This window comes from Nesoenas mayeri (assembly GCF_963082525.1).
Source record: "Nesoenas mayeri genome assembly, chromosome: 4".
In the NCBI taxonomy this organism is placed as follows: Eukaryota; Metazoa; Chordata; class Aves; order Columbiformes; family Columbidae; genus Nesoenas; species Nesoenas mayeri.
In genome coordinates this window covers 12,577,174-12,591,438 of record NC_137540.1, presented here as the reverse complement: position 1 = coordinate 12,591,438, position 14,265 = coordinate 12,577,174, and the positions used below count along the sequence as shown (strand labels likewise).

The following is a 14,265-nucleotide window of genomic DNA, read 5'->3' as shown; positions in this document are numbered from 1 at the left end:
AAGGTCACAGCATGAGCTTTCCCTTCCTAGAAAACTGGAGGAAGGAAAGAATATACTGTCCTTTCAAATTCATAGGGATCCATCTTTTTTCTTTTTATGTTAATTCTTTCTGATTTCTATTTTCACCTTCAGTCCCTGAGGTAAAAGAATATCAGTCATAGGAAGCAAGTAAATGCAAACTGGAGAATTCAAAAGATTTCTTGCTATTCAGTAAAGCAACTCAGGCTTGTTTGTTTGGTTTTACTTACTATTCTGCTATATAAGTTGTAAAGATTTTAATACAACGTGAATGTCTGGAATAAAGACTTAACAAATGAATTCATGCAGCTTCTTTAGAAGTCAAACTTTAGCTTTTAGCAGCATCCATGTGAGTGCTCACATCAACCTACGCAGTGTAAAAAGTTAGGTAGTTATGTATTTTAAAGAGTTGCTCTATATTTTTATGTTCTCCCTATCAAATGAGTATAAATCGAGTGTTGACCAAGTGCCTCACAATAGTATTGTCAGTCCTTTAGCTTGGCTGATTTTCCATATACGAGGGGAAAAAAACAAGACTGAGAAAGGGAAAATGCCAGTTTTGAAACCACCAATATGTGAAAAAAAAACCCAAACCAGACAGGGCATAAACTATCCTGAGCTTTTATTTCTTCAGTTTGGAATTCACTCTAGTAACCTTGAAGTTCACAGAAAAATTGCTTATACTGTTTAACTATATGCAACAAAAAACATTGCAGAAATTTCATTAAAGCTTGTAATATTTTAAAAATAATAATCAAATAACATATCACCTTTTTCCTAGACAATTATTTATGACACATAAATATGTAGAGACATATATGCGTATGTGTGTGCACATATCCACACATCCACCAAAGAATGCAGAAGAGAAAGACATTGCATAAATTAAACTGAGATCAAAAGGATCTGTTGTGATAAATAATCTCATGAATAGTTGTGTTCTTTAAAACGTCCTTCTAATTCTACATACAGTTTTTATTTCTGAAAATACTATTAAAAATAGGTGACTACACATCATACTTTTTTATTTTTGAAAGGTTACTAGACACAAGAGATGCTCGGTCTGTCACAGTTACATGTATATACTCATATATACATATGTAGTGCAGACGCACTACACAAATGATGTATGTGTTCCTTGTAGCATCCAGCTCTATATAAATATGGGGCGCAGGGCTGGTGCAGGCAGTGGCTTATCCAAAACGTACCCTCTGCTGAGCAGGGGCAGGGAAGATGAAGCAGGCTGGGGAAAGTGGCCAAGGGACTGGCAAACAGCACCAAAAATGGGGGGTTTACTCATCTTCCTCAGAGACCAGGAGCCCTGCACTTGGCAAATGCCAAAAGTCTTGCTGTTTCTGACACAACCTTCTTTTACAGATGGCACACACCCTCCCACATCTTCCTTCACTAAGGGGACTGCACTTCCAGGGCTATTCCCCTCTCCATGAGAGGACTTCATTTCTCTACCCAAAAAATGGGCACTCCTCATAGAATCATGGAATCGTTTATGTTGGAAAAGACCCTTAAGATCAACTGCCAAGTCCACCTCTAAACCACATCCCTAAGATTCTCCCCCTCCAGGGATGGTGACTCCACCACTTCCCTGGGCAGCCTGTTCCGATGTCTGACAACACTTTCCGTGAAGAATTTTTCCCTAATATCCAATCTAAACCTCCCCCGGCGCAACTTGAGGCCATTTCTTCTTTTCCTATCACTTGTTACTTGGGAGAAGAGACCAACCCCCTCCATGCTACACCCTCCTTTCAGGTAGTTGTAGACAGCGATCAGGTCTCCCCTCAGCCTCCTATTCTCCAGGCTAAACAGCCCCAGTTCCCTCAGCTGCTCCTCATCAGACTTGTGCTCCAGGTCCCTCACCAGCTTCATCACCTTCTCTGCACTCCCTCCAGCACCTCAATGTCTTTCCTGTATTGAGGGGCCCAAAAATGAACTCAGGATTCCAGGTGAGGTCTCACCAGTGCTGAGTACAGTGGCACAATCACTTCTCTAGTCCTGCTGGCCACACTATTCCTGATACAAGCCAGGATGCTGTTGGGCTTTTTGGCCACCTGGGCACATGCTGGCTCATGTTCAGCTGCTGTCAACCAACACCCCCAGGTCCTTTTCCCCCAGGCACTTTCCAGCCACCCTTCCCCGAGCCTGTAGTACTGCCTGGGGTTGTTGTGACCCAAGTGCAGGACCTGGCACTTGGCCTTGTTGAACCTCATACAACTGGCCTCAGCCCATTGATCCAGCTGGTCCAGATCCCTCTGTAGAGCCTTTTGACTCCCAAGCAGATCAATTCTCCCACCCAACTTGGTGTATTTTCAGTTCAAAAAAATTAATCTCTCCGATTCCTCCAGATCTATCTAACTTCATGCTAAAGCAGTCTGAAACCCAAAATGAGGCCAGGTTTCTTCCTGCAACACACATTTTTTTGTCTTCTGTCACCCCAGCTCTATGTAGGATTAGGATAATCTTTTAAACATCGAAAGTTTTTTTGAAACTCCTTTTTTGAAAGTACACTTAAGTGTTTATACAGGCACCTACACACACAAATACTGTACAATTATCCAGCTGAACACTAGTTTCCAAAAATAAATATTAGATTTTAAAATTTAAGCCGTCCAACTATGTCCAATAGAGAATACAGGTGTATAGTTGCACAGTTATTACACATACATACTGCTGCAGCCCCGCCATCCACCACCAGCACGCCTGCAACCCAAGTGCTTCCTAAATGTCCCAGGGGCAAAGCAGCCCTAACAACCCCATTGCTGTGGTACAGATTCCCTCCTCACAACTTCTCTAACTTTCCTATTCTACAACTGGTTCTGTAATTTTCCAGTGCAAAACAGTTAACTTATCAGACCTAGTCTGGAAAATATCTTTGAGAAGCTATAATAAGTGTTGGCTAACAGAATATTTAGGTTGTTAAGAAATATTAGAGAAGGGACTTGGGTTAGCTAGTTGTCAGCTTCTCGGTTTGCTGCAGCCGCGTTACAAACTCCCAAGGGATACCAGAGCATTTCTACCATACCCATGGGTCACCGTCCCATTGACTTATAGAGAGCTGAACATGATAAAACTCTTGAGGTGTTGGACAAAGACAGTAAATGCTTTTCAAAGGACACAGAACTTAAAGGAAATTAAAATCAACTTTGTAACATAAGCTGGTCTCAGTAGGAATTCAGGCCTCCCATCTTGCATAAGTTTCACATTTACTTGACTTTATACCCAATGGACTGCACACAAGAAAACGCTAAGCAAAGGAAAAAACCAATTGTAAGTCTGGGACCAAAATGTCAACATAATATGAGATGATCTGAAGTTAGACGACTTTGGAGGAGATGCCAAACTCGTTTTTAATGAAACAAAGAAGAAATATGGTGGGTAGAACGGATATTACATCTTTCTCCAATATAAATATTTCTCTTACAAGCTTCATACTAAAAAAAAAAAAATAAAAATAAAAAAATTAAAGACAAGTTTATTCTAAAGAAAACGCCCATGGTTACAGGGGAAACACTTTCACACCATTAGGGCATAATCAGAGAACTGCAGTTAAGCTATCACTGATGGCATAATAGCCCTCAAAGAATGAAAGGGTGAATTTTTAGGGCTTTTCTTATTATTTGTTAAATGGGGAGTTAAAAAGTGTTACAACCACACAGGCAAAAATTATCAGTAACAAAAGCAGTATCAAATGAAGAGGTGTCTGGGACCTGTGACACCAGGAATTTTCAGTTTCAGTGCTTTTATTTACACCGTTCACTAAGCTGTCATGTGATGAACCCTATTTAGCACAGAGTCTCCAGCAAATTAACTTTTGGCTTAACAGGATACCCTATAAAAATCCACAGGTTTCCATCAGAGCTGCACCACACGCTCTGAGAAGCCCTAGTGCTGCCTAAGCTGTTAATCTGAAGGGTGACACGCAAGTATGCATTTTTCCATTTTCCCATGATTTCCCAGCAAGGGTTTCAAATTAACACGGCAACGTTCACTAAGGCTGCCTGGACTTTTGACGCAAACAGCAGCCAGGGAAACAAATCATGATTAGCCCTCCAGTCCCATGGAGGCGTTGCCAAAGCCAACTTCCAGCCAAGAGGCTGCCTCTGCCCCCATCACCCCCCCTACCTGACCTCCACACGTTGATGTCATCATCACAAGGGCATGGAAACAGTCCTCAAAAGGCACGTCCTGGTATAAACTAATTTCCTGTCAACGCGCTGCCTGCAAATCCAGGCAGTCAGAATTAAGCCCCTCGCATAATCCACACGGGGCCATGTGTGCGCAGGCCTGCGGATGCGAGAGCCGTGCCCTAACCAGAAATACCTTGAACTTCAACATTAAAAAAGTGCGAGCAAAGAGGAGTCTGGCTGCTCCGTAAGGGCCTGAGAATTTCAACTAATCTCTTGTGTTGCCCTAATGAAATACATCAGTCTGTAGGCTATGTGTTATTGTAATCTTCTTGCCAACCCCTCTTTCTTTAAAATCCTCAATGAAGGAGTTTTAAAGGCAAAAAATGTCTTTGCTTACTAGTTTATTACATTACTTAGAGCCAGATATCCTCCCCTATGTGATATTTCAGCTAATCCTGCAAGTGTCCCAACAAGTCTCAGACCAAGCACACACGTGCTCCAGCACAGGCACTTTGCTTGACCATCAGAGAAGATTCCTGAATGGCAAAAGACTGTCAGGTAAGACTATCTGTGGATTAAATGGTGAATATGGGAAGGAAAATTCGTTCTTGGTATTTTATTTTAGCCTAAAGGCACTTCCAATACACATTTTGACAGAAAAAAAACTTTAATTCTACGGTCTACCGAGGCCTCACAATTAATCTGAATTAATTCTGGATTTATCTGAAAGAACTGAGAGACCATGAGCCCCAGCTCCAAGTTCAGTATAGCAGGCAAGGGCTCTCCATAGCACATTTTCTCTTCCTTATCTCCTTCAGCCTTATCCAGTGCCTGTTCTAACCAGCTGGATTCACATCTTAGTGGGCACTGACATTTCCACTTGAACAGCATAAGCCACACTCATACTTATTTCTGAGGATATAGAAGCAACTACAGCCTCATGCTATGACTGCATCAAGGAGTACACACAGTTCACCAGCTGATATAGTTCTTCAAGCCAAAGAGATTCTGTTTCTGGACATAACCAGATGTATGAAATCACCAGATTTAAATCTGTTACCCTTCTTGCGATAGGCACTTTTTTGACAGCAACCGACTTCTTGTTTTGAACATTTTTACTTGTTTAACTTCCTTTCCTTCTTCCCCTCCACCTTCCTTTATCTAACAGATTTTTTCAGTATTTGACAACTAAAAGCAGTCTGAGAATGCAGTCATTACAGTGTCACCTCATGATGAAATTTGGTAAGCAACACCACTGCGAGCTAGGGCAAATGTACGTTTGCATCCTCTGGCAGCCTAGAACACTTCCAAAGCCAATGGAGTTAATGTTTTTTTCAGAGCACCAGATGTCATTTTCATTGGAAAATGTATTCAAGTCTCAGTCACTGTCCTGTAGAGAGGAACCAGTGACTTGCCGTCCCAACCCTAACATAAATGTCCTGAAACCTGTCTAACACCTTCGCTTCAGAATCAGGACCTTAATTGAGTTATGCTGCTAAACTGCAGACACAGAAAATGCAGGAAATATTCACACAAGAACATTCTGAGCACTCTCGAATGCACAGCAACTGTGAAGCTACAAAACCAGAAGGAAGCCTGGGAGGGCCCCCCTTCTGAGAAGCCCCGTTTCTGCACAGATGACCCTGCCGCAGGCAGATCCGCGAGGTCGAAGAGGCAGACCTGGGACAAGTCTCCAAGATAAATTACTGTAGAGGGATTAATCTCCACACAGCTGAAATCTATAACGTGGGTTTTGTGAGAAGGGAGAACAGCCCACCTTCTTTTCCAAAATGTCACACCAGGCAAGATTTACATACAGATAAAAGCTGCCTTTATTATTTTTTTTCCCCCCTAACAAAAGAATTGCAATCGTAATCAAAATTTACAGGTTTTAAAAAATACTTGTGGACATGATATCATCTCAAATAATTATTTTACTAGAATATCTGGAAATAATTTCATATCAAAACAAATGTAAAAGCCATTGATATGACAAAAGAGTTGGTATCAAAAATTTAATATGGGTTGAAATAGAGCTTTCTGGCAGAAGTCTCCACTTCTGCACAAACTACCAAGGTAAAAGGTTCCTGAAATACCAAAGCCCCCCGCCAGCTCACTCCCACGCGACAGTCTCCTCGCTCACACAGTCTGAAGGATTTTTATTGAGTCTGACATTTCGGTCAGGGCTTTGCAGGGGTAACCTGTCAGCAAGGAGCACCTGCCAAGTCTGTCTTTTCAGTCCAACTGCCGTGATCATAATTAACTCTCACACTGTTTTATTTCCTTCCCTCACAAACTCTGGTGAAATATAGCATTGGCAGTTCAAGGTTTTGCACAGCGTTTGGGAAGAAAAAAAAACAATCTACGCCTATAGCATCACCAGAAAAATAATAATTGCAGCATCTTCTCGGATACTGAATTTCATTCAAAAATTATCAGTGGGATATTTTGTCCAGCAGAATGGACACTGCCATGCCAGTTAGAAAAAGCAGGCTCTTCTAATCTCCTGCTGAAATACTAATTCAGTCATAATATTCTTATATCTAAAGAGCAGGTCTTTACCTTAACTTGGAACTTTGTTTCTCTTGCATGTGACTGGGGCTTCAAAACCCAAACTTAACTAAATATTCTAGGTTTACAGAGACATGCATGCTTAGATAAGCAGCACAATATCACTATTTTTTCCTACAGCAGTTTTCCCTCTCCTTCTCAAAACCACACCGCCTTTTTCCATCATATACTTATTTCTGCTTACAAGCACGATTCCTGCTTTGAGCTGCAAAACTGTCAACCACAATTACTAATTGATTCCTCTGTGTACATACACTCACAACAAAAGAGGTATTTCATAAAACAAAAAGGCATAGCAAGCACATCTATGCATCAGTGATCATTATTAAAGCACTGGGCCAAATTAACTTCTGGTACATGTGAGGTACGATTTCAGTGCATATTATTAATTCAGACCACTACAGATACTACAGGCTTGGATGTAATTAAAAGGTCTAGGAGAGATACACAGCATACAAATCTTGCATGTTTTCAATTAAATATTTTGGCCATTCATTAAAAAAAAAAACCACCATACCACACTCTTCAGTGCTAAGATAAGAAACATTCCCCATAGCAGGGAATTTTCCTGCCTGTGTCTTCTTAAAGAAGATAATCCTCAACCCTTCCCTCCATCAGCACCCTACAATAAGATGCTCTTGTATTCTACACACATCTGTATCAGCTATTATCCACTATATTGTTTCAGATCTTCCCTGTTCCTGCAAGAGCAAAATTAGAGTATTATAGAAGGGGAATCTGAATTTTCCAGACTTTCCCGGGTTTCCTCTGGAGATTCCCCTTCTATAATGCATTTAGCTTTATGGTCACCTCCAGGCCAAAATGGTGTTTTGCCAACTGTCAATTCGCCAACTAAGTGTGGTTCATGCCATTTGGGTTTTAAGAAAAGCACAGAAAAATGAAAGAACTCCATTGAGTGGCCTCCAGCTTTTAAGTAAGCTTCCTAAAAAGAGAGGATGAGCTTTATGAAAACAGGGAACAGTGCTCAGATCTCAGCAGATGACTGAAACAAACGGCCTACAGACCACTGCAGAAACATCCTAATGATCTGCACAGTCATACACCCAGACTCCTCCATTTGCCCAAATTTTTTGTTATTGCAGCTTCCAGAAGCTAGTGAAGCAGGCCCAAAAAAGGAAACACAGTGAAAGGAGAGAAAAGGAGGAAAGGAGCCAGTTTGAGATGGGTTTGGAACCAACGGGCTTTCTTCCAGATGCTTTCCCCAGGCACATCTCCAAATCCTTAAGTACCTAGATGGTGATCCATCGTTCATTTCCACCTGCCTGCAACCAGTTCCAGATGTATGTCCATGAAAGATGGACGTTAGACCTTGCTTTCATCTGGCCCTGGCATCATCCAGCTGAAATAGGAAGGATGCTAACATCAGTTCTCCTATTCTGTTAACACTGACATTGCCTTAAAAAAAAAAAAAAATCCAAACCCACACCTGATGCACAGAAAATTTCCCATTTCCTTTCTTTCTGTTTTCCTCAGCATTTCTCCTCTGCACATTCCTAGAAGTTAATCGAGTTGAAAACTGTAGTCAATCATGTCTACCAGGGAAGCAAGTACAGTTTCAGTTGGATATATTACAGATATAGAAGTAACTAGACTGGATTTCATTTAATTATAACAATATTTAAATATAAGAGGTTTGCCTTCATCTGGAATAAGTTTCACAGAATGGTTGATGTTGGAAGGGACCTCTGGAGATCATCTAGTCCAACTCACCTGCTAAAGCAGGTTCACCCAAACTAGATTGCACAGGAATGTGGCCAGGTGGGTCTTGAATGTCTCCAGGGAAAGAGACTCCACAACCTCTCTGGGCAACCTGTTCCAGGGCTCTGGCACCCTCAAAGGAAAGAAGTTTCTCCTCGTATTCAGATGGAACCTCCTGTGCTTCAGTCTGTGCCCGTTGCCTCTCATCCTATCGTTGGGCACCACTGAAGGGTCTGGTCACACCCTCTTGACGTACACTCTTGAGATATATATAAACATAGATGAGATCCCCTCTCAGCCTTCTCTTCTCTAGGCTGAACAGACCTAGCTCTCTCAGTCTCTCCTCATAAGAAAGGTGCTTTAAGTCCTTAATCATCTTCATATCCCTTCGCTGGACTCCGTCCAGCAGTTCTCTGTCCTTCTTAAACTGGGGAGCCCAGAAGTGGACACAGAACTCCAGACACAGCCTTGCCAGGGCAGAGCAGAGGGGCAGGAGAACCTCCCTCGACCTGCTGGTCACACTCTTCTTAATGCCTCCCAGGTACCATTGGCCTTCTTGGCCATAAGGGCACATTCATTTATAAGTTTTAGTTACAATTACATTTAGTGTGGGTGAGCTGACCTTCTTTCATAGCCAATGCCCTACCAGGAACTGAAGTGGTCACTATATATGCCCAGAGAGAAGCTCAAATTAATGTTTTGGCTGAAGCATCTTGCTGCAGGTCAGCTTTGCCACAGCACTGCCAAGCCCCACAGAACGCCCTGCCTATGTTAACTGACTTGATCACTCGCTCTCAACCCTGTACATCCAGCCATGCACTTAAATGACTGCAAGAAAAGGGTTTACAGATCCCGTTGTGCTTCCACTGATGCCAATATAAGTGCCTACCGACTTCAAATATCCAAATTATAACACAGGATGGCAAAGTTACAAATTCATTTTTTTGAAACAAAAAGGAAATGGAGATTTAAAACACATTGTGATAAAGGATTCTTGCTAGACAAGAAGTGTTAATGACTTTGTTTTAGAATTAAAGGGATTGCAGACATTTATCTTATATACACACAACCTACGAGTAATGCTATTTGTTAAAATTGCTATTCCAAAGCAAATCACAAGCTTTATTGTCCAACTAAATTGTTTCAAAACTATTTCTTCACCACTCCTTGCTAGTCTAAAATAGAAAGCTGGCACTGGACATGCAGCTCTTTTTTGTTTTTCCCCAGAGAATATTTCTATTTGGATACCAAATTTCAAAACCTTAAAGAACTCAGACAGCAATCACAAAAGTTTTTAATTTCTCAGTGCTCCATCGCACACAAGAACAGCTCAGATACTGCAGGGAATCAGCTGATGTTCCCCAATTCAGAGACAACCGGTGCCAACACAAGCCAGAAGAGCCAAGCTCCTTGCCTCACTGAGACAGCTGCTAGAACAAAACAAGTACAACGCAGAAAACTCCATTTCTTCCATGTGTTCTTTTTTCACTCTCTTTTGCCTTTGCATCAGTAACATTAGGGTGACTACCTCCTTCAGCCCTACCACTAGTGATTTATCATGTGCAAGGTAGTTTTCCACTGAGAACCTCTGTCCTACCTAATGCCACTTTGCTCTGTCCTGGCCTGTAGGTTTCATGGGACACACCAGGCTGACCTCCTTCCTGACAGAAGCTGCCGATTACACAAGGGCGTTTGCACAGACGCAAAAATGTGACACTGTGTTCAAGTGTACAGTGTAAATATGTGCTAAAATATTCCAGAAAGACAGAGAGTCTGGTTTAAAACCAGCAGCTTTATCACAGTGCCTGTTGAAAGCAAAAATGGCAAACACTGCAGAAGAGAAGCTGCTGTTTTTCACAGCTTCATTTAGCAGCCTGAGCACCTCAAAAACTAAGACTGCAAATACTTTAAAGGGAAAACAGTACATTTCAGACATTATGAGCATTTTAACTGTGGCTTAGGAATGTACCTATCCTCCACTCCCAGTCTACAGGATAACAAACCTCCTGGAAAAGCACCATCACATTGTAGTGTGAGGCAGCTGGCACCAAAGTCCCTTCACTTTGTCACTCCTACCCTCACTCCAATAGGTAGCATTATTCATCTGCCAACTTAATTTGACCTTCACAAGTCAAATGCAAGGTACCGATTTTTGTCCCTTGTCTTTCTCCCCGCCCCCCCCGCCTTGAAAATGGAATTTATCAGTGTCTTTCACATCAGTCTACAACATTTCCCATCTTACATTACAAAGATTTGCAGTTGAAGGGGAAAATGCTTTGCTTCTTAAAAATAAGAAAAGGAACAAATAAGTCTCTTGCCCAAAAATCCTAAAAATCCTACTTATATAAACAACATCCCATTTCCAAAGCACAGAGATTTCTTAAGTTCAGCAAACAGCCTGTCTGCTGCATTTACACAGAGCCACGTTCATTCATCACTTTCAAGTCTAATTACCGAGCCATTTCCCTCTTGGCAACCTCTAACAGCCAGAAGAATTAGGTTTTACATCATCAGGATACCAAGGGATGACAAATACCCATAACTCTTTGCAGCTGTGCAATTTGTAAAGCATCTCAAGCTTTGACCAGGGAAGGGATTACTTCCAGGCAAACGCTTTTCATCATGTGCTGCTGTACTTGGTACCAGTCCTGTGGGTCTCACTTCAGCACAGTCTCTCCTACAAAGAGTCACAATGTCAACTTCCAAAAGCAAGGAGGGGGAAATAAAGTCATAACCCACTTGTGGAAGAAAATGCTAATTAGAACCACAGAGCAGTGCAAAAGGTTTTGTGCATCACACAGTTCACCTCTCCTGGTGCGCGACTGCTCCTCGCTGCATGTTAATCCATGAAACATCAGTTCTGTTTGAAAGATGTCAAGTGGTAAGTTGCCAGAGCTCCTCCCATGTGACTAATTCACAGTGAAGGAGAATGCTCTACCAAAAGCCTTTCTGATTTACAGAAGTTTTCCCTATCTCAATCATTTTTTCTTACTCAAAATTCACCGTGACACCTCTACTTTCTCCCAGTGTTTCTTCTATAGGTTTATCATCTGGTCTTTAGAACCAGTTGTGAATGCCTCCCTTTTGCTTTATAGTCAGTCCATTCAGTCCCTAGTCTTTTATTTTTGATTCTCTCTAAGATTCCTCTAACATCTCAACATAAACCAGACCGAGAGGGGAAAAAAATCTTCTGAGAGTGCTAGAAGAAGCACAGTGCAACAGAACAAAATGCAGAAATCAATAGAGCTCAAATTATCTTCACTGCCACACTGGAAAGCCAGGTCCATTCAGAATCACCCTTTCATCTCTTTGCTTCAAGGATACTCGGCTTCTCTGCTGAGCAACTGCTCCTTACACTGAACTATTTTTCTACAGAAGTACAGGATTACATTTTTGTAAATTCTGTCCCAGGCTGGTGTGTATCCAGCCCAATTTTGCCTTTTGATTAAAATGTATTACTTTATTGTCTACATGCAAAATAGCAGGGGAACAACCCAAGAAAAAAGGCAACCCAGGATCTTAGTTCATCTATATAAAACATATGAAAGTTCTAAGCAGGCTGGATGAGAAATAATATTTTCAGAAATAATACATTTCGACACTGAACAATGTCAATTTATATAAATTTTGCTGACTTCAAAGTATTATTTCTTGTAACTAATACATGAACACAAATACCTTTTATTAAAAAAAAAAAACCTGCTACACAAGACAATTACATTTGATAGTGTTAGATGTATTAAAATTATGGAGTTATGGCTTGGGAATGTATAATAAATAAAACACTGGCATATCTGAATGTAGCTACAGTGTTTGCTATGGAGTAAGGGCTTGTGCAGTGATAGAAAATCCACAACACAATGCAAAGGAGACATTATATTGGATGGTGCAAATAAGAAAATTTCTTCGCTTTCTTCATCTATCTGTATTATAATTAATTACCAAGTCTATTAATTTGTATGTGGCTGCTGATAAGAAAGGGTTGTTTAGTGATGTCTACAGAGGGTTGGGAGCAAAACTTGTGTTTAAACCCACATGCTCTAGTCAAATCTAAACAAGTAATAATGGGTTAATACTCAACAAAGTGCTTTGAAAAGCAAAAGCCTTAAGCAGTTATTCAATGTTATTTCACATCTGCATTTTCAGTTCAGATGAACTGTGCATAAAACTGCTCTCACAACTTAACAGTTCAGGCTTCTCTGTGTCTCTGGACACGTCCTGTAAGGATCAGGAGATGTTACCTACCCAGGAGATCTGGGATACAAGTGCATTCTGCACAAAACCCACAGGATCCTTGCAAGGATTTAAACCGAGGGGACAAACTTTTACAAAGCTGTATCACAAAGTGTTTCTCACTGCCAAGGCAGAGAAAACCAATGCAACCAACAGGAGGAATGGGGAGACAACATAAACAGGTGTTTCCTTGAAAACCAGTATGGTTAGTAACAGTGCAGGAAATGGATCTCCAGAGGCCACAAATCGTTAGCATCTCTAATGCATTTGCAAATTCCTACTGTGCAAAGTCAGCCTGTAAAAAAAGGCCGTTTCTAATAAGTGCCTTGTCTGGTTTCCTACACCATTTAATTTCAGATGAATTTTATGAGAACTCTGCTACATAATTTACCTCCCATCTGGTTCAGATTTGACAATGAAATATTTGTGTGTCCCACCCTGTTCTTTTTAAAGCTCCAAAACCAGATGTCTCCAGCACAACATGACTGCAGCAGGTCATAACACATTCTTCAGCAAGCTGTGCCAGGCCTCCTACCCTCCACAGACAGTTCCAGGTAAGGTAAAATTGGGTTGTTTACTCTCTAGCAGAATAAAACAAATAAACTCAACACCTCTAGAGCACCGTGTGAGGAGGTGGATTAAAATGCACTATGCCTTATTCTTCCAAAAGGTTTTATCTTGATAAAGCAGCGTTTTTGAAAGCTAAACGCATTAAGAATTGCAATTTTTTTTCCTATTGGCTTGATTCCAGCACACATTTTTGCAACTTCTGTACTGCAATAAGCAGACAGGTGTTTCAGGGTGTTTAGCATTTCTAGGAAGTTTACAAATTTCACCGTTGCATACATTGCATATGAGAAGGATGCTGATGAAAATATCTATCAGATTTTGCATTTTCTACAGAAAAATGTGTTCATTTCTTAGCAGCTTCACAGGGCAGCTCTGTGCTGCACGTGATGCCACCTCCTGTTACAGAAACCATTTGCGTTGCTGAAATGTCAGAATGACACCTTTTATCCTCTCCTGGAGATACAAATGGCCCTTTTGCCATACAAAGGAATCTGTAGGGATGCCAAGGTAACTTCCTTTCCAGAAAAATGATGAAGTTGTTATATACCTTTAAAATGGACAACTACTTTCTACATGCACATATTTGACAGTTTTTCACACAAAACAAAGCAGAAAAAAGTACTTGCTCACAAGTATTAGTATTTCATAAGAAGGTATCCCCCAAGAAAGACCACTTACACACCCTGTCAAATTTTAAAAGCTGTAGTAGGAACTAAAACCTGTTATAATCCTCCTTCAGACAAGAGATAAATGTCTCTCATAACCATCACAAAGCAGGATAATAAAAAACATCGTTAGCTGCTTGCACAATAATACCTTATTAATGTCACACATGAAAGGATATAAGTGCTTCCCAGTCTTTTCATGAAGCTTTTCCCCTGTCTGGTGAAATGCTTAAATGTAAGCATTTAGGCATAAATGGTAAGCATTTAGGCATAAATGGTAAATATAAGCATATGAGTAGTCTCCTTGGAAAATCCAATATTACATAGCATATGATCATATTATTCAC

General features: G+C 40.9%; 1 protein-coding gene across 1 annotated transcript in view; it reads right to left on the bottom strand.

The window, feature by feature from the left end:
• The window catches only part of AFG2A (AFG2 AAA ATPase homolog A), a 197,001-nt gene that overhangs the window by 136,043 nt on the left and 46,693 nt on the right, over positions 1 to 14,265 (bottom strand). The gene's annotated exons all lie outside the window — the stretch shown is intronic.